The sequence below is a fragment of the Nomascus leucogenys genome, chromosome 1a, assembly GCF_006542625.1.
Source record: "Nomascus leucogenys isolate Asia chromosome 1a, Asia_NLE_v1, whole genome shotgun sequence".
Lineage (NCBI taxonomy): Eukaryota > Metazoa > Chordata > Mammalia > Primates > Hylobatidae > Nomascus > Nomascus leucogenys.
This window is the reverse complement of record NC_044381.1, coordinates 8,323,821-8,349,624: the sequence shown is the minus strand read 5'-3', so window position 1 is coordinate 8,349,624 and position 25,804 is coordinate 8,323,821. Positions and strand designations below refer to the sequence as shown.

The window sequence follows — 25,804 nt, the reverse complement described above, 5'->3', positions numbered from 1 at the left end:
GACTCAGGCTGATACGCTCATGATCACCTGTACCAAGTTCCTGGTCAGTTCAAATGAAAGCTAATCCTAAAACTCCACTGCCATGATCGAAATGACAAAGAAAAAGGTACAGCTAAAAGAAGATGCTGAATTGTCCCAATATCAAGGAGTAGAAAAAGGCAGAGGACCAGAACATAGAAAGGGAAGCCTCAGAAAATCAGCCCTCTTGAGTTGAGCCAACTCTCCAGTGGCTGCAAGAAATTCATGGGGAGAATCCTGGCGTACATACAGGAGGAATTGTGGAAAGTCTTACCAGGTCCTCAAGAGGAGTTCTTAGTGCCCAAGTGATCACTGTAGAACAGATGAGAATATAATTTCTAGTCAATTATTCACATTCTGCAGTTTGGATCTAAGCAGAGAGTAAATAGGGAATGGGTAGTGTCAGCACTCCCAGAACTTTTAAAATATGACCCAGGAGGGTGAAATTACAGAGGATAACTATGCCATGATTGAGGCTGGTCAACTGTAGAAATGGAAGTGTCAGTAAGTGGCTACTGGGAAGATGTGGCCTGATGCTGTCCCCATGCTGTGAGCCTCCCTTAAACTCTGGATTATAGAAAATGAGTGTTTGAAGATTTGAAATAAATAGAGGCTGTTTTCCGGAAAGCTTCTGTTATACAGGCTTTTATAATAGAATCTTTCCTGGGAAGTCCTGTCAAGATTCTTGTCCAGAAAGTTTATTAAGACTTCATAGCAGGTTTTATATCCTCACAGATATGATTTTACCCACAAATAAAGACATCTCCATTCTTTTAGGATAATCTGGCTCACAAGTGGCCAGTGGTGAAAATGAAATGCCTAAGAAATGATGGACAATGGCAATTATAACTGGAAAGAAAACCAGACCTTCCAGTTATCCAGGCAATGCAGTGCCTGTGCAATCTAATTGGCGAGCTAGATAAACCTCCAGAAGCTTTTTGGATGAGCTGATCTCGGTGCAGGAGATTAAGTTGTGGGATTTGGTAGTTTAGTTCGCTCAGAGGAGGGGTTGAGAAGAGTGACTTGAATGTTGGTGTTGAGTCTCTCTCAATAAGGAATTTACCAACCAGATTCTAGCTTGTGAAGTCTGAGGACCAGAAACATGGCTGTCTCTGTCCGTATGCCCATCATTTGCCATTCTCTGGCTCTGCCATCATCATTCTCTTTCTCTCTCTTCACACCTCTTCTACACTAATGGAATTATTTATAAGAAAAGGCTTCCAAAGCTGTACATCTTTTGTACATAATTTAAACAAGATTTTCAACAGACATCTAAGATTTCATTACAAAAAACCCATTGGCATTAGGTTGAAACAAGTGCACAAAATTATATGCACACTACGTTGTCATTGCATATTCATCTCCCAAGAAAAATCATACCTATTTTCTACTCAAAACTATTTCATAATTTTGCTATTTAAATAATGACTTTGCAGCCAGGCATGGTGGCCCACGCCTGTAATCCCAACACTTTGGGAGGTCAAGGTGGGAGAATCACTTGAGCCCAGGAGTTCAAGACTAGGCTGGGCAACACAGCAAGACCCCATCCCTACAAAATATTAAAATTATAAAAAGCAAACAACAAATAATGACTTTATAACTTTTGTAAAAAAAGTTTTCCCTAGGAAATATGGCTGAAGGCAGGATGGAGGACTGTTATTATTTATTATAAGCCTTTCTGTACTATTTGGCATTTTATCACGTACATTTATTACTCTAACAAAATAAAATAAATATTTCTTGTTTTATCTTAATTTAACTAAGTGTAACTGTCATTTAACTAATTTTTTTCCCTCAGCACTAAAGAGGCATATAAAAATATAAAAAGCTATTCATCTGAAAACTTGAACAAAACTAATATCCAGAGAATGGTCAGCAATGACAATTTACATCCATCACTAAATTACTGTATCACGGTTTTTGCATTGATTACCCTTAGGAAATGCAAGTGGACATTCCCTATTACATTTTGGTGATTCATATTTCTCATATAACCTTTTTTTGAAAATTAGCTACACTTCACCAGCCCTTGACTTTTAGAACCTCATTTCAAGATTTGTCCCGTGACTCCCTCACAAATTCAGAGCCCCAGAGTCAGTCAGTATTTTGCCTTACCAGCTCATGTGTGCCACCTAGTGGTCAGAATGAGACCAGCTGACTGAAAGGTCGAAAGATGGTTATGATGTAAACTGTGGATGCCGCCACCCAGGTGTCTTTAGTGTCTAGAAATCCAGTGCTTGGTGACAAACGGGGCTTCCTGTGTGATACAATGGCATAAAAATGTGAATTTTAGACTCAGAGTATTGGAAAATTAACTCAGAAAAAAAATCAATGTGCTTTAAGTAATCAGCGATTGACTAGCGCCAGGAGAGCCAATGACTAGTTACTTACTTTAACAAAAATGCATTATTGAAAAAAATCCAAATACTAAAGGTCACAATTATTAAAATTATGTAATTCACCATAAAATTTTACTCCTCAAACATAGCCACACAATTATGCTCCAAGGTAAAGCTGTGGGCAAACTCTCTATAGTACAAACACCTGAGGCTGGGGAAGCATAAAAAGAATTACAAAGCCAAAGCTCTTCTAAACAGTTTTTCAGAAACATTTTTAGTGATTTTTAGTCCTTATCCAGTACCAATCCATTCCAAAGTGAGTTTCCATTCATTCATTCAGCAACTGTACTTTGACAGGCATGCTTCTAGGAGCTAAGATAAAGCAAGAAACAAGCCAAGTAAGTTTTTTCCCTCGTGAACATGATATGTTAGTGCAGGAAGACAGTTAAAAAATAAGTAGATCATAAAATCACGAAATGATTTTAGATGGTGATAAGTGCTATTAAGACAATATAGCTGAGTGCAGTAGGATACTGAATGATGGTGGGAGTTGAGGGGATTCTTCCTTTGATCAGTGACTTGAACGCTGAAAAGGAGCCACCATATGTTGAGAGAGGGCACAGAATTCCAGGCAAAGGGGACAGCACACATGACTGCCTTAAAGTTACACTGAATGTTTTCTGATGGAAGAATTGCTAGGGGGCCATTACTTCGCTCAAAATTATCAAAAGAGAGGAGGTAAATGGCAAGAGATGAGAAGAAGGATGTAGGCAGGAGCCATCATATTTAGAGCATCAAAGGCATGCTAGAGAATGCTACTTTAAACATGAAACAAAACCAGGAAGTCAAAGGACAATTTGAGAAGGAACAATAATATAGTGTAATATATGTTTTTTGAAAAATTAGTTTTGCCATCATTTAATGATCAGACTGAGGGGGCCAAAATCAGAGACCAGCAGAGGTAAGGATCTTATTAAAGTTGTACAGATGAGACATAGTTATGGCTGCAAGTGAGGCAATAGCAGAGGAGGGATTGAGAAGAGTGAGATTATGGGTGTATTTTTAAGATAGAGTCAATATGCCTTGCTGATAGTGTGTCCGGAATTGGTGAGTTCTTGGTCTCACTGACTTCAAGAATGAAGCCGCGGACTCTCGCGGTGAGTGTTACAGTTCTAAAGGCAGCATGTCCAGAGTTTGTTCCTTCTGATGTTCGGATGTGTTCAGAGTTTCTTCCTTCTGGTGGGCTCGTGGTCTCGCTGGCTCAGGAGTGAAGCTGCAGACCTTTGCGGTGAGTGTTACAGCTCATAAAAGCAGTGTGGACCCAAAGAGTGAGCAGTAGCAAGATTTATTGCAAAGAGCAAAAGAACAAAGCTTCCACAGTGTGGAAGAGGACCCGAGCGGGTTGCCACTGCTGGCCCGGGCAGCCTGCTTTTATTCTCTTATCTGGCCCCACCCACATCCTGCTGATTGGTAGAGCCAAGTGGTCTGTTTTGACAGGGCACTGATTGGTGCGTTTACCAGCCCTGAATTAGACATAAAAGTTCTCCAAGTCTCCATCAGATCACTTAGATACAGAGTATGGACACAAAGGTTCTCCAAGGCCCCACCAGAGCAGCCAGACACAGATCGTCGATTGGTGCATCCACAAACCTCGAGCTAGAAACAGGGTGCTGATTGGTGTGTTTACAATCCCTGAGCTAGACATAAAGGTTCTCCACATCTCCACCAGACTCAGGAGCCCAGCTGGCTTCACCCAGTGGATCCTGCACCGGGGCTGCAGGTGGAGCTGCCTGCCAGTCCCGCGCCGCGCGCTCGCACTCCTCAGCCCTTGGGTGGTCATGGGACTGGGCGCTGTGGAGCAGGGGGTGGCGCTCGCCGGGGAGGCTCGGGCCGCACAGGAGCCCATGGAGGGGGTGGGAGGCTCAGGCATGGTGGGCTGCAGGTCCCGAGCCCTGCCCCGTGGGAAGGCAGCTAAGGTCCGGTGAGAAATCGAGTGCAGTGCCGGTGGGTCGGCACTGTTGGGGGACCCAGTATACCCTCCACAGCCTGGAGCTGGCCTGGGTGCTAAGCCCCTCACTGCCCAGGGCCGGCAGGGCCGGCCGGCTGCTCTGAGTGAGGGGCCCGCCAAGTCCACACCCACCCGGAACTCCAGCCAACCCGCAAGCGCCGCGCGCAGCCCCGGTTCCCGCTCGCGCCTCTCCCTCCACACCTCCCCGAAGCTGAGGGAGCCGGCTCCCGCCTTGGCCAGCCCAGAAAGGGGCTCCCACAGTGCAGCGGTGGGCTGAAGGGCTCCTCAAGTGCTGCCAAAGTGGGAGCCCAGGCAGAGGAGGTGCCGAGAGCAAGCGAGGGCCGTGAGGAATGCCAGCACGCTGTCACCTCTCAATAGGATGGAATCAGGAGAAGAAAAGAAGCTAACGTTGACATCAAGGATTTGAGCCATTAAAAGAGACTTCCGGGGATGAGTATATTATTTAAAGCGGGGGAGAAAGGAAGAGGGTACCAAGAGTCCTGTTTGACATGCAAAGATTGAAGGACTCCTAGCCTTCCAGAGGAGATCAGATGCCACCACATTTTTTTCACAGATTTTAGTTTCATAGTTGTGTGATCATTATATCTTGAGGTAATTACTATTATCAACAACTTCTAAACACCTAGGCTATTTCTCAGCAGCTAACTGCTGAATTTGTGTCATGACCAAAAACTGAATGTTAAAAACCAGGCTTAAACTTCCTTATATTACTGTTACTCTACTGCTTTATCTGGGAATCCTAATCACATGGAAGTGTAGAAGCATTTATTTATCTCAACAGTATTTATCGAGATGTTTGTGCTGAAATCAGAAGCGAGAGCCACAGTTTAAAAAGTTACAGAGAGAGAATCCCTCTTTATAAGGAGAGAAATAAGTTACTGCACATGTCTTTTGGGGGGAATTGATGGAGACCAATATGACTGGACCCAAAAGAGAAAGGGAAAATGTGGTGGGACATGAGGCAGGAGAAATAGGAGAGAACAGAACATAATAAAGAGTTTTGGCTTTACCCTAAAGGCAGAGGGAAACAGGAAATGGCAAGATCAAGTCCTACTTTTAAAAGATTGTTGTGCTACAATATGGAGAATGAATTAGAGGCAGGACTAGAATCAGACCTTTTGAGCCACTGTTCCCTAAAACATGATTATGTTCCTCAATTACAATACCCCCCAGCCAAACATACAAACACACACACACGCACACACACACAAATACCATTCTGTGATGCAAAGTAAAAGCAATCATATAACATATAAAACTGTATTTAATCTTTAAGTGACCCAAAGGTACATGGGTGCTGATATTTAAACAGCTTTTTTCTACTTTATTTCCCGTTCCCTTTTGTATGTTTATGTGGGTGTCCTCCCCTGAAGACATTTATGTCTGATTTCTTGGTACCCTAAGCACATGTTTAGTTCACCTGTTGGGTAACCCATTATTAATCAGACAGAGGCAGTGGTTGAGGTGAGAAATGCTGGTGGCTTAGATAAGGATGGTAACAATAAATTTATTAGGAGGTAAACAGAGCTTGGTGATGAACTGCTAATGGGAAAAGAAGGGAAGGAGTCAAGAATGACTCGTTGGGCTGTGGGCTGGGTGACTGGCTGTACAATGTCATTCAGTGAGACAGAGAAGTGAAGGAGGACTATGTTTAGAAAAGAATCTTAGTGATTATCTGATCTAGAGCCAGTAAATGGAAGGCACCGAGTACTTCTCTTACCCCCAGTAAAAACTGATTGTTAACCACAGTAAGCATTCTATCCTGCTGTGACTTAGAATCACGCTTCAGATAAAATCAATTTGTCATCTCAGATCAAATAGAAACCCCTCATTTAGAAGGTAAAAAAAAATCCAATTTTAAAAATCCAGCTCTACAGAAAAGGCATTTTGAATAAATGCATATCCTTAAATTACTGTTTTAATTTAAAATTGTAATGAAAACATTTAAACAAAATTCTACATGTCTGTGTTACACTCTACCATTTTCTTAGGCCTATAATTAAAGAATATTACCTGAGTTCATATCCAGGACAGCATTGGCAAACCATTGGAGAAATAAAGATAAATCGACATCAAATAAAAAGGTGTTGTGTGGGTATATAAATATCAATCAACAAGTAAAACTTAACAGTTGCACGCTTCCATCTGATGGTCTTATATCTCATAGGAGTGTCCTTTGGTTCTAGAAAGGAAACAAGAGATCACCTGGACCATCATTTGAAGATGAAGATGAGGATGAGGATGTTGAGTTCCAGGGTGGTAAAGCTTTTGGCTCGAGGTCACAAAGCTTATTAGTGACAGAGGTTAGGTAGAAACCAGTGCCTCCTAATTCCCAGACCATTGCTCTTACCTGTGGACTACACTGACTCCACAAACACACGTACCCTGGAACCCTAACTGGACGACAGATATGAAAATGCAAGAGAAGTCAACATACTGGATTGAGTGCAATTATTACCAGTCACACTCATAATTTTTAAAATGACAATAGTGTTTTACCAAGAGAACATCCTTGATCTTCCTATTATCCTACCAGTATCCTTAGCCAACAATTGAGTGTCTAATAGCTTACTCACAGGGTAACGAGATTTTTCCTTTTATCTCCCTATCAATTTGAAAGAGGGTTGAAGAAATGTAACACAATAATGGACGAGAATAAGACTTCATTTAAGAAAATTCAATATTCATGTGCCCAAACCTACAAAGAGACAAATTAGGGGAAATTATTCAAATAATGCAGACTTTCTTATAGGTTTGCTTTAAATAGCTTGCTCCATTAGAACTTTCTAAATATTTATAGTTCATTAAGTAATTGACATGAAGATTGGGGGTGCAGAAAGACAGCCTTAAAATTAGAGCATTGAAATATTCATCTAACTGATGAAGAAGAATTTTAAAAAAAAAAAAAACTTAAAATACATTGCAAAACAATGCAAAATATAATCTTAAGCATCAAAATAATCTCATACGAATTGAAAATGCTGTTTCTCAGGAGAGAATGATGGACATTTTATTGTCTGATTCTTGTATTATTTCCATCTCTAATTCAGTAAGTTAAATGTAAACATGTGCATTGAAGGAGCTCTGGGATATGTGTTCCAGGAACTTACTAAAATGGCCATGTATTTCACTTTTGGAAGACTTTGTGCTTTTGTCTTGACTGCTTCAAAATTAGAAAATAATGTTATTTTAGCTACAGTTATATTCAATACAGGGATGTTCTGATCCGATAATTTTTTTCTTGAGATTCCCTCTAATGTGTAACATGTATTCACTCTCGGAAACCACACTGAAACACTCATACTCCTCCAGAGTATGAGACTCAAGTCACATACTTGGTCTCAAAATCATACTCCTCTGTTTTTGGCTTTGTTGATCTTACAAAGCTTTGGGGTAAAAGTCACCTAAATTGATCCAGAGTATTGACCATCTAAAAGTCGTCTAAACTGATCCAAAAGTCATCTAAATTGATCCACAGTTTAGAAAGTTTTCCACTGAAAAGATGAAGATAATAAAAACTAACTTTGACTTTTTGATGAATTTTTTTTTTCTGATGGGTTATAAGTGCTTGGAAGGAATAGTATGCAGCCACTTTAAGAAATCAGATTTTAAAAAGTGGATCTCTCTCCAGTAAGGAGGGACTCTGAAGTTTAGGAATATCTGTAGCCCATGGTAAATAGTTCATGGTAAATAGTTCAAAAGCACTTGGAGACAAGGAAAGGAGAAGAGACTTGGAGCTCCAAATTTGAGGGATCCTGGCCTAGCCAGTAGAAACTGTAGATGTTTGGGGACAGTTAATGCTTAAAGTACATAACAAGGTATGGCAATTGTATTAGTCCATTTTCACACTGCTATGAAGAAATACCTGAGACTGGGTAATTCATGAAGAAAAGAGGTTTAATTTACTCACAGTTCTGCATGGCTGGGGAGACCTCAGGAAACTTACAATCATGGCAGAAGATGCTTCTTCATGGGGCAGCAGGAGAGAGAATGAGTGCAAACAGGGGAAATGCCAGACACATATAAAACCATCAGCTCTCATGAGAACACACTATCACAAGAATAGCATGAGGAAAGCTGCTCCCATGATCCAATTATTGCCACCTGATCTCACCCTTGACATGTGGAGATTATGGGGATTACCATTTGAGGTGAGATTTGGGTGGGGACACTGAGCCAAACCATAACAGCAACCAAAGATAACACATGATCTTGGACTAAATCCTAGATAGGAGGAAAAAAGAGAAAGACAGAAGGAGAAGAGAAAGGTGAGAAAGGTAAGAAAGAAGAAAAGGGAAGGAGAGAGGGAGACAGAAAGAGGAGGGAAGGAATAAAGAGAGAGATGATTGCTATAAAGGATATTTGGAACAAATGGTGCGATTTGAATGTAGAATATATATTAGATTATAGCACCGTATCAATGTCAAATTCTTTGAATTTGACAACTCTATCATGGAAAATAATGTTTATGTTCTTCAGAGATACGTGTTGACTCATTCACAAGTGAAGGGTCATGATGTCTATAACTTACTTTCAAATAGTTAGAAAAGAATAATAATGAAATAGATATAAATGAATGTGATGAAGAAAACATAGTAAAACTGTAAACAATTGATGATTCTGGGTGGAAAGTATCCAGCGGTTCATTGCATTATTCTTGCAACTCTTCATAATCTTGAATTTGTTCAAAATAAAAAGTTAATTGAAAAAGCCTATAGCACAGAGGCACTAAGGAGTTCAGCAGCCCTTGTATTTTTAAATACACACTGGGGCCAGAAGAAAAATCAAAATACATACATATATAGATTTCTCTGTCTACTTAAAGAGATAGTTTTTTTCTACGAAGACAGAAAAAATAACGGTTATATTAATGCATTCAAACATAGGTCACATAGATATTGGCTAAAAATATTGAATATTACAAGTCAAACTGTCTGGGTTCAAACTGTGGCTTTTTTTAGTTGCATAATCTTGGACAAATTATTTAACTACTCCATGCCTCAGTTTCCCCATCTACATCCCCATGTAAAAGACAGATAAGAAACTGTCAGCGTTGTTATAAAAGTTTAATGGAATAATCCCCACTAAGTGCTTAGAATCCACCTGGCTCATGGTAAGCATTTGATAAATGTGCAGTACTCCTACTTTAAAATGTAGACTATAGCTAAATCCAACTGTGGCTAAAAAGGATTAGAATAAAAGTAGAAAATCAGTTCCAAGGTAAAGAAGACTAGAAGTCCCATCAAGTGGCATTAACAAAGATGTTAGAGATATACATTAAATTTGAATCTGGCAGTCGGCATTTTGAACTCCAAAGTAAAAAGAGGATGTAGACAAGTACATAAAATTAATTATCAGAAAATGGGGATTCATCCCTATTTTTCAAAGGAGGTAAAAGTTTTCCCAGTACTAAATCTTATAAGAATTAATTTAGGAAGCAATGAATATTCTAAAGAAAAATATTGTCAAGAGTGCTACAAGAGATGTAGTTACAAATTTGATGTGGCTTTTAAAATAATACCATTCTCTGATAGAAACTAAGTGAATGCCGTTAAAACTCAGTTAAGATATAATTTTGAAAGCAGCTAAGGTAAAAATTGTTCAACTGTGTATTGTCCTGAGAATACCCAACTTGATACAAGAATAGAAGCTATAGTATCTAGAGCAGTAGGTGAACAGCAGATCCTTTGAATGGTCCTTCGTAAAATATTACGTCTCTTAGCAGGGCTTTGCTAAGGATCAAACAGCAGAGCAATAAAGATTTTACTCTGTCCAAGGCTGGGAATAGAGATGTTCTATGTTGCTTCTTGAAGGCCAAATCCTTTTGTTTAGGAGCAGCGCTGGGACATGCCTGACCCTAAGAGTAAGTATCTCCTTAAATGTTGTGCCCTAGGTGCCTCTGTTGCTTTATCCTAATCCCATTCCTGTTTAGATGAAGCAAATAATAGAGAATATGTTAGTCCCACCACATTTTATATACGTAACAGTTGTTAGAAAGGGACAAAATAACGTCTTTCATTGCTTCTCACCAAAAAAATAAATATATAAATAAAATAACACAAAATCCATTCAGAGAGCAGGTGGGGAAGACTGTGGATCAAGAATATCACCTTGATCCAGTTCAATGATTGCATTGCAATAATGCTTAGAGTAATTTCTGGGTCAAAGCTTCAATTGCTTTCTAACTACAGACCATTGTTACTCCTCTTAATAAAAGCTCAGAAAATCCAGTATTTCACTTGCGAAGAGGTTGTATCTCCATAAATGATATGGATGTCTACGTAAAAACAGTATGTAGAAAAACACCTTTTAAACCTCAATACTTTTAATCTTGAGCTTACAGTTTGCCTGAGCTATTTACAAAATCAGTGCTTAAACAAAAAAGAGAAATGCTTCCACTCCGTAACCACGATATTCCCCAATCCAAAGCCTGAAATAGAGGCATTTTGTGGCCACCCTAATGACCACCTTGGCCTACGTATTCTAGGAGGCAACATAGACTCTATAAGCCTTATGCTCAGGGTGAAGGGGGAGAAGTGCAGGCTACTCAGACCTTTCCCCAGTTTCCCAGGGCAGGGGCTTCTTCCCAAGACTCACAGACCTTCCAGTATTAAAGAAATAATTATTCTGATACTGTTGAATGGTAAGTAAGGCTTATATTCAAGACTATTACACTAGGGGTATTGAAATAGGGAGAGAGATTAAACGCAATTCTCAATACAGCAAAGGCAGCTGAGAATCTATAGGCAGAGTGAGGATATCATTGGGTGGGAAATAACTATGAGGAGACATCAAAGGATGGGGGATTCTTGCAAAACTGACCTAACAGGATTCTTGCTAAAGGCACCCAAAGATTTTTCCATCAATGGTGGGAGATAAGGGACTTGATCAGATATTAAGCATGACTATATATCAAGGGCACAAGATTCTCCCTAAACTGACTTAGCAGGATTCTTGCTACCACTGGGTGAGGCAGGACCGAAGCCCAGGTCGAGGCTTATTGAGAATAAGAGCTTAGAGGAGCCTAACTAAAGTTTGGACAAGGGGAAAATCTCTGTCAACAGATATGCTGAAGCAGCAGGCAGAAGCAAATTCTAGTTCTTGGTTTTGTGGTCCTAAAGGAAAAAGAGGAAATCAACAGCCATTACAGAAAGAAATTAAGTTTTTACAACTTTGGAAGACAATGCATTTTTCCCAAAATAAAGCATTCTAATCCCTCAGCGTGTTCAATAAAGATGGTATCTTTCATAGCTTATATTTATTCCTGATTCCATTAAGACAAATTTCAATGGCACAAGAAATGTATAATGGTTTACTGACCTCATGTTTGTCCTGGATGGCAATCAGGAACTATACATTTAGAATTCCATTTTCAGCAGATTAGCTTTTTAGCTAGAATGTGTGTGTGTGTGTGTGTGTGCGCGTGCATGTGTGTGTGTATGTGTTTGCTTTCATTTATTCAGATCATTTCTAAATATTGCCATATGGTAATGGAGTTGTAACGTTGCAGCCTCTTTAAAAGGAAGACAGAGTATGAAACGTGTCTCCAAACAATTCAGCCCAGCCAACGGGGGCCATAAAGGGGAGGGAAGAGGAGGAAAATATTCTATTTACCATCTTTCCTCTTGGAAAAATGTTGTTTCCGGGGAGGTCGGAATTCCACACTCCAGTGCCAGTCAGAATTAGAACAATCTATTCAAATGTCCTTTATGAGCCCAGAACAACTGTCAAAGCTCTGTAGAAATTGAGTGGATCAGCAAGTATTTGGAATAAAACAGCTGTGCCTGGTGGTTGCTTTACTTGGTTAACACCGTTAATGGCTCAAACACAGAAAACAGGAGAGCCTGGGAAACACCTTCCTGTCCTCATTGGCAAGGCTCCTTCAGCCCTCATCCCTGAAGTGGCTCTTTTCTCTCATGGGCTTGGCAGGGACATGAGTGTGTGTGTGTCTGTATCTGAGTGTGTTGGAGGCCCATGTTCTCCTGGAGTGGGGTAGGGGGCAGGTGGGAAACTGTGCAGGTTTTCCTGCCCTTTCTCGGTTTTTATATTATTTCCCTATTCCTTCTCCACCCTGAAAACTCAGAGAAGCCTATATGATGCCTTTTGTTTAGCAGAAATCACAGCCAGTAGAAGATAATACACATTTTTAAATCTTGCTTTCTTTCTGATACATTCTTTTTATCTCACAGTGGAGCCGCCAAGTTCTCCAAAGACTTACTGACTTCAAAAGTTCCCATCAGCTTAAAACAAAAAAACAAAACAAAACACAGAGCAGTCTTGGTGCTTTTGAAATAGCAACCACAAGCAAGTAGCAAAGTCAATAATCCGAAAAACAACAGCTGGGGGTGAAGGAGGGGCAAAGAGGCTGGGGTAGGCCGGGACTTAACGTTCAGGGAAGATTTTTGAAAGGCCCCTTTGTATATACAGCAATCATTCCAGGTGATAAAATGCTGTCTGCAATAAAAGGCATTCTCTCATGGCTTCTGCATGCTAATGACCTCCTGATCCGCATTCTCTAGGCTCAGAAGGGGGTGTGGAAATGTCTCTCCAAAACCAGCTGATCCTTCTCAGTTGCTGCTGACAAATATTTTAGCTAGAAGACCAGATTAAACAGTAATTGATAACTGGCACTGAAAGCCTTAATGTTACTTCCAGAAACAAACAGGAAAGCAGTGGTAAGACTGCTCCTTGCTTAACAAGGCAGCCAAGTCCACCTCTCTGAAAACTGGGATCTCCAGAAGGACCCCTAGGACCCGGCAGCAGCCTTTAACTATTTCCTTCCCACAGCCCTTGGAACAGGCTTCAGTGATTTGAAGAGTATTTGGTAAACATGCCTCTAGTTTGTCATTCCTACAAGGGCACTGAGGACCCAGAAAACACTTATCCCCCAAGGGAAGTCATTTGGACAGGTGTCTGTCAATTTATATGGGATTACTCCACCAAAGGACATAAAAAGGCTATGAATTAATCCAGAGTAACAGAAGCAGAGATCTTTTCTTCCTCTCACCAAATATATTTTTAGCAAAAACCACCATCTCCCCACTCACACTCAAATACATTAACCTTACTATCTGTGGCCTCTTGCTTTCTCTTCGAAATTAAAGCATGTTTAGGGAAGTGTATTCATTTGTGCCCAATTCTCTTTTTATATATTTGTTTCCCTTTCCTGCCTGTTTGCCTCCCCAATTTTCTTGGACAATGTCTTCAGGGGGTAAGAACATTGACTTTGCAGTACCCTCAAGTCAGGGGCTACGTACGTGCCAGGATCTGGCTAAGATCACTCACGAAAAGGAGTCCTACTGGATCTATTGTTTTGCTTTAGTAAATGAAAAACATGAAATGATTATAGATTTAAAGAGGTACTAACATCAGTCTAAAAAGAGGAGTCCACCTTATATTCAGGATAAATAAAACTGAACGAACCATTATCCCAAGTCCTGTTCCTCTACCCACAGGCTTCTCATCTCTGCAAATGGAACCATCACCTGCCCAGCTGCCCAAGTCATCAACTTGCTAGTCCTCCTCATTTTATCTTTCTCACTCACCTTCTATTCAGTAGAATAGATTCTACCTCCTAAAAATCACAATTGTGTTACCACTGTGTCGTCCCACATGGATGAATTTATGCTTGCATAACAGTGCTTCCATGTGTCATTGATAACTCTGTTCAAGTGACTGAGTATTTACTACGTGTTCAATGCTATATGGAAAGCTACAAAAAGTGGATAGTGCCTTTATCTTGTCAAACTCAATTTGTTTGCTAGGGCTACCATAACAAAGTGCCAAGCCGGGCAACTTAAATAACAGCAGCTTATTTTCTCACAATTCTGGAGGCTGGAAGTCCAAGATCAAGGTGTCAGCTGGGGTGGTTCCTCTAAGGCCAATCCCCTTGGCTTATAGATGGCCTCCTCCTTGGGTCTTCACATGGTCATCCCTCTGAGTGTCTCTGTATCCTAATTTTCTTTTATAAGGGCACCAGTCATATTGAATCCACCATAATGACCTCATTTAAGGAGAATTATTCCTTAAAGAACCCCATGTCAAAGTCACATTCTGAAGTACTAGGGGTTAGAACTTTAATACATGAATTTTGGAAGGCGAGACACAAATCAGCTAGTATTAAGGCTCTTCGTGTTTGTTATCTATTTTTTGTTCTCAGAAGTCTTCAAGAAAATTTCTGTGGACCAGGACAGGTGTTAGTATTGACATGAGAAAAATGAAACCCAGAAAGACTGACTGATGTCCAAACTAAGTTGTTGCTAGTCCAGGCCCAGCCCTAGCTTTCTCAAACAATGCCATCTCTCTCCCATTGTAGAGTAAATTTCCGCTGCCATGATTACACTATACTCTACAAAATTGCCTACGTTATCCTTTACTTTTCACTTCAAATGCCGTCTATGTACCCCATTATTTTTCTTATTAATTCTAATTTTTGGGTGGTTCTCAGTCTTTTTCAGTTAATTTTGTTTTTTCCATTTAATGTACATGAACCCTTCCCACTTTCCTTCCTATCAAATTTCAAGTAGAGCATAAAGTCAGCATCATTTTATCTGTTGTTCTGCTTCTGTGGTGTTATTGTTGGGGACAGCAGCTTATCATCATAGTGTGTTATCCACTGAGAAAGTCTATATCCTACATGCACAATAAACTTTAATCTAGCCCCCACATTAATCCTCCCAGCTCCAGGAGGAAGAGGAGGTGACATGCATTATCATTTCCATTTCCTGAATGGAGAAACAAACACAGAAATTTTAGCTAATTTATCTAAGGCAATGTTTCCAGCCAAGGTGTCTGTCAGTTTATTCTTGGTATTTTACAATGGCCTAGGTTTCTTTATTCTATTTCCCATTTTGTACAGGAATCTGGGGGTGAAAATGGCAAGGTTCTGGAGTAAAAGGAGACTGGCATGGGATGGACAGGCAACTGGAAAATAGCTGCCAAAAAACCCACCTAGTAACTAAAATCAATATAATAAGTGTTATAAATTATCGTGTGCTCACTTGAGTCAGACATTGTGCTGAAAACTCTTTCTTATCTGCCAACCCCTATAATACTAAAGTACACAATTGTTATACCAGAATACAAGCTCCCCGTAGGCTAGGAACATCTAGTTTTATTTACCACTTTAGACACTCCTCTGTTCTAGGTCATTATCAACAGCTTTACCTCGAACCTATTGTACAAAATGAGGAGTGGAATAAAGACAATGGGCCATTGTTAAATACCAAGAATAAAATTACAATGCCCCTGAATAGACTGATACTTTGGCTGGGGAATATAGCCTTGTAAAAATTACCTTAGATAAATCCCTTGTACTTCACAGTGTCTGACACATTATAAATGCTCAATAAATATTTGTCAACAATATGAACAAGTGAATGAATGCCTACTTTGTGCAGCTGCAATAGCAGTAAGACATTGCCCTTGCTAAGAAACAGTACATTGTTGAACTCAAACAAATTTACAAGAAAAAAACAACCCCATCAAAAAGTGGGCAAAGGACATGAACAGACACTTTTCAAAAGAAGATATTTATGCAGCCAAATAACACATGAAAAAATGCTCATCATCACTGGCCATCAGAGAAATGCAAATCAAAACCACAGTGAGATAACATCTCACACCAGTTAGAATGGCCATCATTAAAAAGTCAGGAAACAACAGGTGCTGGAGAGGATGTGGAGAAATAGGAACACTTTTACACTGTTGGTGGGACTGTAAACTAGTTCAACCATTGTGGAAGTCAGTGTGGCGATTCCTCAGGGATCTAGAACTAGAAATACCATTTGACACAGCCATCCCATTACTGGGTATATACCCAAAGGACTATAAATCATGCTGCTAAAAAGACACATGCACACGTATGTTTATTGCGGCACTATTCACAATAGCAAAGAGTTGGAACCAACCCAAATGTCCAACAATGATAGACTGGATTAAGAAAATGTGGCACATATACACCGTGGAATACTATGCAGCCATAAAAAATGATGGGTTCATGTCCTTTGTAGGGACATGGATGAAACTGGAAACCATCATTCTCAGTAAACTATCACAAGGACAAAAAACCAAACACCTCATGTTCTCACTCATAGGTGGGAATTGAACAATGAGAACACATGGACACAGGAAGGGGAACATCACACTCTGGGGACTGTTGTGGGGTGGGGGGAGGAGGGAGGGACAGCATTAGGAGATATACCTAATGCTAAATGACGAGTTAATGGGTGCAGCAAACCAACATGGCACATGGATACATATGTAACAAACCTGCACATTGTGCACATGTACCCTAAAACTTAAAGTATAATAATAATAATAATAAAGAAACAGTACATTGTTACAGGAGGTATAGATGATTATGGGCCATAGGTACATGGGCAAGTCAACATTTAGTTTAATATGTTCTAATTTCCATCTTAATTCTTTCTCATATGAGTAAATAGCAAGATTAGAATGACTTTCAAAAAAAGTCAGAAATGTAATTATTAGAGAAAGGTGATTATGACTGAATGTTACACTGGAAAGAAGCAACTTACTCAATAAGTCTGCTCTCTGCTCAGCCAGGAAATATTCTTTTCCAAAGTAAGAACTAATCACTGATCCTTGCACAATTAGTTCTGTACCAGGAGAATGGGTACAGTTCAAGAGCCTCAGAAACATTTGCAAAACTTTCCAGTTTAATCTATTAACACCTCAGAAAGGAACATATCATAGCAGAGTTACAAAAGTCTGGAAGTGAGGTCTCCCTTTGGGATGTAGTAACTAGCGGATTGCTATTTGGCAATTTAAACACAGTGAGGAGGAATAATTTAAAATATCCTGTGTGCACTGAGGAACAAACATCTCAAGATGGAGTAACTATGTTGGAAACAAAGCGAAATGCTAAGCCAATGTCTCTCTGTTCACTTTCCTCAACAAGATTATCTAATTCAAGGTAATATATAAAATATTTAATAATTCATACAGCATAGGCACTGAGCTATCAAAACTGACTCTGCCCATGTACAAAACAACAAAATAGTCAACACATTGACTGACTATCCAACCTGCTCCCAGCAACTCTTCTTAATTTGATTTCTGGGCTTATCTCTTATCTCCCTAGGTGACTTGGCGGCATCAGACAGCCCCTCCTACTGTGGTGAGTGCAAACCTCTGCCCTGGGAGTCAGAGAATCTAGGTTTCAGTCTTAGCTCTACGCGTTTTTTGACCTTAGGGAAACTGTTTCATTGTTCTGTGCTCAACTTGCTTCTTTGGGAAAACAAGGAGATTAGGAGATTGGGCTGACATTTTTCAACATGAGTGCTATGGACACTGGCAGGCAAGGAACAGTTGTTTATGACGTAAGTCTGTCCAGCACATGGCAGGGTATTTAGTACCCATGACCTCTGGACACTAAATGCCACTAGCACTCCCCAGTGATTGTGACAACCCGAAATGTTTCATGAAGTTCTACTGTTGCAAAACAAATGGACTAGACAGTCTCTAAGGCCCTTTCCACTGTCAACCTTTTAATATTTCTTGCATGTCCAGTAAACAGTTCTATATAAGTAATGTCTGTTTGGCACTGGGTGTTTTCTTATTCTCTACTGTGACAAGCTTACCATAATATTCCAGGTCAAACATTTCTGAACAGCTCCCTGACTTAGATAGCCAGGAAAACTTGCCATCTAGGTAGATGAAAAAAGAATCAGCAACCACATTAGGCCAGCAGTCCAGCAAATTAGCAATTCTCAACTTTTCAGAAGGGCATCGGCAGGATCCAGTTATGAGAAACAGACACCTGATTTAGTATTTTAAGTAGAATGAGATTCAGTATAGGGAACTAGGTGCTTTCAAAATTTTAGAGGGTTTGGAGGAACAGGTTCTAGGCTGAGCCTCCAGAAATGACTTCTAGAAAAATATTCAATTATTCGTCAAGGGAGCTGTTATCCCCACCTCTAACAGAAAGGTAGGGAATAAGAAGGCTGCTTCTGGAACGGTGGTCTTCACGAACATAACTCTTGCAATGGTGATCTAAGATTACAATACCATGGCCTTCATTGCCACTGCCACCATACTGCCTCTTACCACCCATGATGCTCTTGAGTGGTCCCTGGAAAGGTAATATTGAAATTCCAATGTTATACCAGCAGAAAACAACCAAAACAGCAGAAATATGGTCCCTGCCTCACTTCAGCTTTATAAACCTAAAGCATATACTTGGGAGAACTAAATTTATATCCATTACGATAACTATACAGATAGTTTCTAACCGTCAAGTTTCTACAGTGTAGGAAGGTACAAGAGAAGAAGCTTTCTTTCCCCTTGTCCCCCCACCCCCTAACAGGCCTGGGTGTGCGTTGTTCCCCTCCCTGTGTCCATGTGTTCTCATTGTTCATATCCCACTTATGAGTGAGAACATTCAGTGTTTGATTTTCTGTTCCTGTGTTACTTTGCTGAGGATGATGGCTTCCAGCTTCACCCATGTCCCCGCAAAAAATACGATCTCATTCCTTTTTATGGCTGCATAGTATTTCATGGTGTATATGTACCACATTTTCTTTATCCAGTCTATCATTAATGAGCATTTGGATTGGTTCCATGTCTTCGCTATTGTAAATAGTGCTGCAATAGACCTATATGTTTATGTGTCTTTATAAAGATTTATATTCCTTTGGGTATGTACCCAGTAATGGAATTGCTGGGTCAAACGGTATTTCTGGCTCTAGATCTTTGAGGAATCACCATACCGTTTTTCACAATCATTGAACTAGTTTACATTCCCACCAATGGGGTAAAAGCGTTTCTATTTCTCCACAGCCTTGCCAGTATCTATTAGTTTCTTGACTTTTTAAAACTTGCCATTCTGACTGGCATGACATGGTATCTTATTGTGCTTTTTCTTTGCTTTTTGCCCATGCTTATGTCCTGAATTGTATTGTCTAGGTTTTCTTCTAGCGTTTTTATGGTTTGGGGTTTTACATTTAAGTCTTTAATCCATCTTGAGTTAATATTTGTATAAGGTATAAGGAAGGGGTCCGGTTTCAGTTTTGTGCATATGGCTAGCCAGTTTTCCCAGCACCATTTATTGAATAGGAGATCCTTTCCCCATTGCTCATTTTTGTCAGGTTTGCCAAAGATCAGATGGTTGTAGATGTGTGGTGTTGTTTCTGAGGTCTCTGTTCTGTTCCATTGGTCTACATGTCTGTTTTGGTACCAGTATCATGCTGCTTTGCTTGCTGTAGCCTGGTAGTATAGTTTGAAGTCAGGGAGCATGATGCCTCCAGCTTTGTTTGTTTTGTTTTTTGCTTAAAATTGTCTTGGCTATACAGGGTCTTCTGTGATTCCATATGAAATTTAAATTAGTTTTTGCTAATTCTGTGGAGAATGTCAGTGGTAGTTTGATGGGAATAGCAACGAATCTTTACACTATTTTGGGCAATATAGCCATTTTCACGATATTGATTCTTCCTATCCATGAGGATGGAATTTTTTTCCATTTGTTTGTGTTCTCTCTTATTTCCTGGAGCAGTGGTTTGTAGTCCTTCTTGAGGAGGTCCTCCACTTCCCTTGATAACTGTATTCCTAGGTATTTTATTCTCTTTGTAGCAATTGTGAATGGGAGTGTATTCATGATTTGGCTCTCTGCTTGTCTATTGTCGGTGTAAAGGAATGCTTGTGATTTTTGCACACTGATTCTGTATCCTGAAACTTTGCTGAAGTTGCTTATCAGCTTAAGAAGTTTTGGGGCTGAGACGTCAGGGTTTTCTAAATACAAAGTCATGTCATCTGCAAACAGAGATAATTTGACTTCCTCTCTTCCTATTTGAATACCTTTTTTTCTTTCCCTTGCCTAATTGCCCTGGCCAGAACCTCCAATACTATGTTGAATAGGAGTGGTGAAAGAGGACATCCTTGTCTTGTACCGCTTTTCAAAGGGAATGCTTCCAGCTTTTGCCCATCATGGGTTTGTCATAAATAGCTCTTGTTATTTTGAGATATGTTCCACCAATACCTAGTTTACTGAGAGTTTTTAACATGGAAAGATGTTGAATTTTATCAAAGGCCTTTACAGTATCTATTGAGATAATCATGTGGTTTTTGTCTTTGGTTCTGTTTACGTGATGCATTACATTTACTGATTTGCATATGTTGAACCACCCTTGCGTCCAGGGATGAAGCTGACTTCATCATAGTAGATAAGTTTTTTGATGTGCTGCTGGATTTGGTTTACCAGTATTTTACTGAGGATTTTCACATCAATGTTCATCAGGGATATTGGCCAGAAATTTCTTTTTTGTCTCTGCCCATTTTTGGTATCAAGATGATGATGGCTTCATAAAATGAGTTAGAAAGGAGTCCCTCATTTTCAATTGTTTCGAATAGTTTCAGGAGGAATGGTACTAGCTCCTCTTTGTATTTCTGGTAGAATTTGGCTGTGAATCTGTCTGGTCCTGGGCTTTTTTTGGTTGGTAGGCTATTAATTACTGCCTCAATTTCAGAACTTGTTATTGGTCTCTTCAGGGATTCGACTTCTTCCTGGTTTAGTCTTGGGAGGGTGTATGCATCCAGGAATTTTTTCATTTCTTCTAGATTTTCTAGTTTATTTGCATAGAAGTATTTATAGTGTTCTCTGATGATAATTTGTATTTCTGTGGGGTCAGTTGTGATATCCCCTTTATCATTTTTTATTGTATCTATTTGATTCTTTTATTAGTCTAGCTGGTGGTCCGTTTTGTTAATTTTTTTCCATAAACTAGCTCCTGGATTCATTGATTTTTTTGGAGAGTTTTTTGTGTCTCTATCTCCTTCAATTCTGTTCTCATTTTAGTTATTTCTAATCTTCTGCCAGCTTTTGCGTTAGTTTGCTCTTGCCTTTCTAGCTCTTTTAATTGTGATGTTAGGGTGTCAGTTTGAGATCTCTCTAGTTTCTGATGTGGGTATTTTAGTGCTATAAATTTCCCTCTTAACACTGCTTTAGCTCTGTCCCAGAGATTCTGGTACGTTGTCTCTTCGCTCTCATTGGTTTCAAATAACTTATTGATTTCTGCCTTAATTTCATTATTTACCAAGAATCATTCAGGAGCAAGTTGTTCAATTTCCATGTAATTGTGTGGTTTGAGTTAGTTTCTTAATGATGAGTTCTAATTTGATTCCACTGTGGTCTGAGATACTGTTATGATTTCAGTTTTTTGCATTTGCCAAGGAGTGTTTTATTTCCAATTATGTGGTCGACTTTAGAATAAGTGCCATGGGGCACTGAGAAGAATGTATATTTTGGTGATTTGGGGTAGAGAGTTCTGTAGCTGTCTACCAAGTCCACCTGAGTGACTTGTCCAAAGCTGAGTTCAAGTCCTGAATATCCTTGTTAATTTTTTGTCTCGTTGATCTAATATTGACATTGGGGTGTTAAAGTCTCCCACTATTATTGTGTGGGAGTCTAAGTCTCTTTGTATGTCTCTAAGAACTTGTTTTATGAATCCGCGTGCTCCTATATTGGGTGCGTATATATTTAGGATAGCTAGTTCTTGTTGAATTGATTCCTTTACCATTATGTAAGCCCTTCTTTGTCTTTTTTGATCTTTGTTGGTTTAAATTCTGTTTTGTCAGAGACTAGGATTGCAAACCTGTTCTTTTGTTTTGTTTTGTTTTTTTGTTTTTCGCTTTCTGCTGAGAGGTCCACTGTTCGTCTGATGGGCTTCCCATTGTAGGTGACTTGGCCTTTCTTTCTGACTGCCCTTAACATTTTTTCCTTCATTTCGACCTTGGAGAATCTGATGATTATGTGTCTTGGGGTTGATCCTCTCGTGAAGTATCTTAGTGGTGTTTTCTGTATTTCCTGAATTTGAATGTTGGCCTGTCTTGCTAGGTTGAGGAAGTTCCCCTGAAGTGCGTTTTCCAGCTTGTTTCCATTCCCCTCATCTCCTTCAGGTACTCCAATCAATTATATTTTCGGTCTTTTTATGAAGTCCCGTATTTCTTGGAGGCTTTGTTCATTTCTTTTATTCTTTTTCCTCTAATCTTGTCTGCATGCCTTAATTCAGCAAGATGGTCTTCAAACTCTGATATCCTTTCTTCTGCTTGGTGGATTTGGCTATTGATACTTGTGTATACTTCACAAAGTTCTCGTGCTGTGTTTTTCAGCTCCATCAGGTCATTCATGTTCCTCTCCAAACTGGTTATTCTAGTTAGCAGCTCCTCTAACCTTTTATCAAGGTCTTAGGTTCTTTGCATTGGGTTAGAACATGCTCCTTTAGCTCAGCAGAGTTTTTTATTACCCACCTTCTGAAGCCTGCTTCTGTCAATTCATTCATCTCATCCTCCATCCAGTTCTGTGTCCTTGCTGGAGAGGCTTTGAAATCATTTGGAGGGGAAGAGGCACTCTGGCCTTTTGGGTTTTCAGCGTTTTTTCATTGATTCGTTCTCATCTTGAGTTTGTCTCATTTCAATCTTTGAAGCTGCTGACCCTTGGATGGAGTTTTTGTGGGGACTTTTTTTGTTGTTGATGCTGTTGTTGTCACTTTGTTTGTTTTTCTTTCAATGTGTCAGGTCCCTCTTCTGTAAGGCTGCCATGGTTTGCAGGGGGTTCGCTCCCGTGCCTGGAGATGTCACTTCAGAAGGCTGGAGAACAAGAAAGATGGGTGCCTGCTTCTTCTTTTGGGATCTCTGAATTTGAGGGGCACCAAACTGATGCCAGTAGGATCGCTCCTGTATAGGGTGTCACACAACCCCTGTTGGAGGGTCTCACCCAGTTGGGTGGCACAGAAAAGAGGACCCATTTAACAAAGTGCTTTGATGGCCCCTTGGTGGAGCGGGTGTGCTTTGCTGGGGGGAAACCCACTCATCCAGGATGCCTGGATTCCTCAGAACTACCCGGAAGAAAGGCTAAGTCTGCTGGTCCGCAGAGACTGCGGCCACCCCTCTCGCTAGGGGCTCAGGCTCAGGAAGATCTGGGTTGGGTCCCTGAGCCTCTGGCTGGAGTTGTTGGAGTTCCTGCAGGGAAGCCCCATCCAGTGAGAAAGGATGGGTCCGGGTTAGGCCTGAAGAGATGTTCGGCCTGCAGTCTGCCACAGCCGGTGTGTTTGAATGGCAGGGGACACCTCTAGGGGCCAAGCCGTCCAGCCTCCCTGGCTCTAGCAGGGGAAAAGCGCAGCCTGGAGCTATGAAGATGGATGCCACCCTTCCGCCACCCAGGGAGCTGTGTTAGGCAGTTAGGAGTCCCAAAGCTGGCTGCTGTCCCTCCCTCAAGGAGCTCAAATGGCTTAGACAGCAGGCAGCCACAGCTGTGGTGCTGGTCACCCCTCCCCCCAGGAGCTCAGCAGGCTTAAGCAGGAAGCTGAGAGGCTGTTGAGAATCTGCTCAGCTCCAGGGTTGAAACCCTAGGCCCTGGTGATGTGGGTTCGCAAGTGGGATCTTCTGATTCATGGGTTGCACAGTTCCATGGAAAAAGCACCGTTTCCCAAGCTGGGTAGCACATTCACTCACCGCCTTCCTTGGCTGGGGAGTGGGGGCTTCCCTGCCCCGTGTGGCTCTCAGGTGGGCTGTCACACCACACTGCTCTTCCTTCCTCTCCATGGATCGTGCCAGCCACCTCACCAATTTCTTGTACTAAATCTCTTTCTATACATATACTTTCTATTAGTCCTGTTTCTCTGGAGAACCCTAATACAGTTCGATTTAAATGTTAGTTCTATTGCCCAATCTGTGACCTTGGACAAGTCAGTTTAACTCTCTGAGCCTCTGTTTTCCCACCTATAAAATGGAGATTATGGAAACACTTATGTCACAAGATTACTGTTTGATTGAGGCAAGGTGGACTGAGTAGCTGTCTTTACCTGTATTTTACAAGAACTGTGTGTCTTTTAAGGCATTTCCTCCTTCCTACCACAGCCACCCTGAGTCACTGGGAACAAGTATCTACAGCTGTACCTGTGCCCCTGTCTCAAAAAATGGAACCAGGTGCACTCTGCTCCATTTGGTGAAGGTTCTTCCTTCTGATCCATTTGAAAATCATATGAAGGTTGCTTCCGTATCATTGGCATGATTCTTAAGGATGAATTTAGAAGAGTTAAACGTTCAAACTTTACCAAGTTTTTATCTTTTGGAATTTTTGTTTTGTTTTTTGAATTTGAAACATTAAAGAAAACGATTATTGGGGATCAAGAAAATGTTATTTCTCTGCCAAACCATATGCATTGAAATTGTTTCTATCAATGGAAACAGTCCAAGAATTTGAAAAACAAATCCCAGCGAAAACCCACAAAATTAGGTTGGCAATTTCTTCTTTTTGATTTTTTTAAAAAAGAAACCATAAACTAGAAGATATAGAGTTTTCTTTTTTAAATGAAATTCTCATCTTCCAGCAGGAGCCATTCTTTTCACAAATCAATGCTTACTGCTAAAAAGAGAAAGCTTAATGGGTGAACACTGTGGTAAAAGCGAAGGCCCCTCCGAACACATTTTAAAAGGAAATTACAATTCAGTAAATTCTCCTGCCTCTCTCGTTCTGTTTGTATTTCCATTCTGTGCTGTTGCTAATTCTAAAAGCCAGATTTTCACTCCACTCGTCATTCTGTTCAACTTTGCAACCTGGATAAGTCTTCCTGACACAAAAGACTTTACGTTGTCGGACAAGAGGTTCTGGATCCTGGATTTAAAGTCTAATTTGGAGCCCTCCTGTGTCAAATTCATTCACCTCTGCAAATACGTTGTAATAAAATAGTGACGGTCTGATTAATCCACAACTGTTCAAATGTATCTGGAGAAGCAAGTGCTTTTCCCTTAGGCTCAGATTGGCATAAGGGCACAAATATTGTTCTAAAGCAGTAATAAAGATCCTTTCCTATTAAAATGAACAAGTGAACAAAGATATCCCTGTGTCTCCAAGAAAATATCCCTCTAGAAGATGTTTATCAAAGGTTATTCATAGAATTATACAGTCATCCCTCTGTATCTGCAGGGGATTTGTTCGAGGACCCACCGCCCTCATAGCAAAATCTGTAGATGTTCAAGTCTCTGATTTAAATCGTATAGTATTTGCATATAACCTATGCACATCCTCCTGTATATTTAACTGTCTCAAGATTACTTATAATATCTAATACAATGTAAATACTATGTAAATTGTTGTAATACTATTTTTATTGTTACATTGTTATATATACTTATGTGCATATATATGTAATATATATATATAGTTTTGTATTTTCAATCCATTGCTAGTTGAATCTGCGGATATGGAACGCAAAGATATATAAGGTCAACTGTACTAACTACCATAATCAATTTCACTAATGTGAAATCATAAAATTTACAAAGATTGTTTAGAAAAGTATGCTCAACCTGTGTTATCCATGGCATTATTACTGAATAAATGTTCAAATAATAATAGGTGCTGGTATTAATTACCTTTGAAAAATGCTAATCCCCTCTTAAA

General features: G+C 40.1%; 1 long non-coding RNA gene across 1 annotated transcript; it reads right to left on the bottom strand.

Moving 5' to 3' along the window:
- Window positions 1–566: 566 nt before the first annotated feature.
- LOC115835509 lies at window positions 567–24,033 on the bottom strand. Its single transcript, XR_004030547.1, has 3 exons — window positions 23,965–24,033; window positions 10,882–10,896; window positions 567–577 (listed from the first exon to the last, which is right to left on the bottom strand). It is a non-coding gene; the product is annotated as an uncharacterized LOC115835509 (long non-coding RNA).
- Window positions 24,034–25,804: the final 1,771 nt, after the last annotated feature.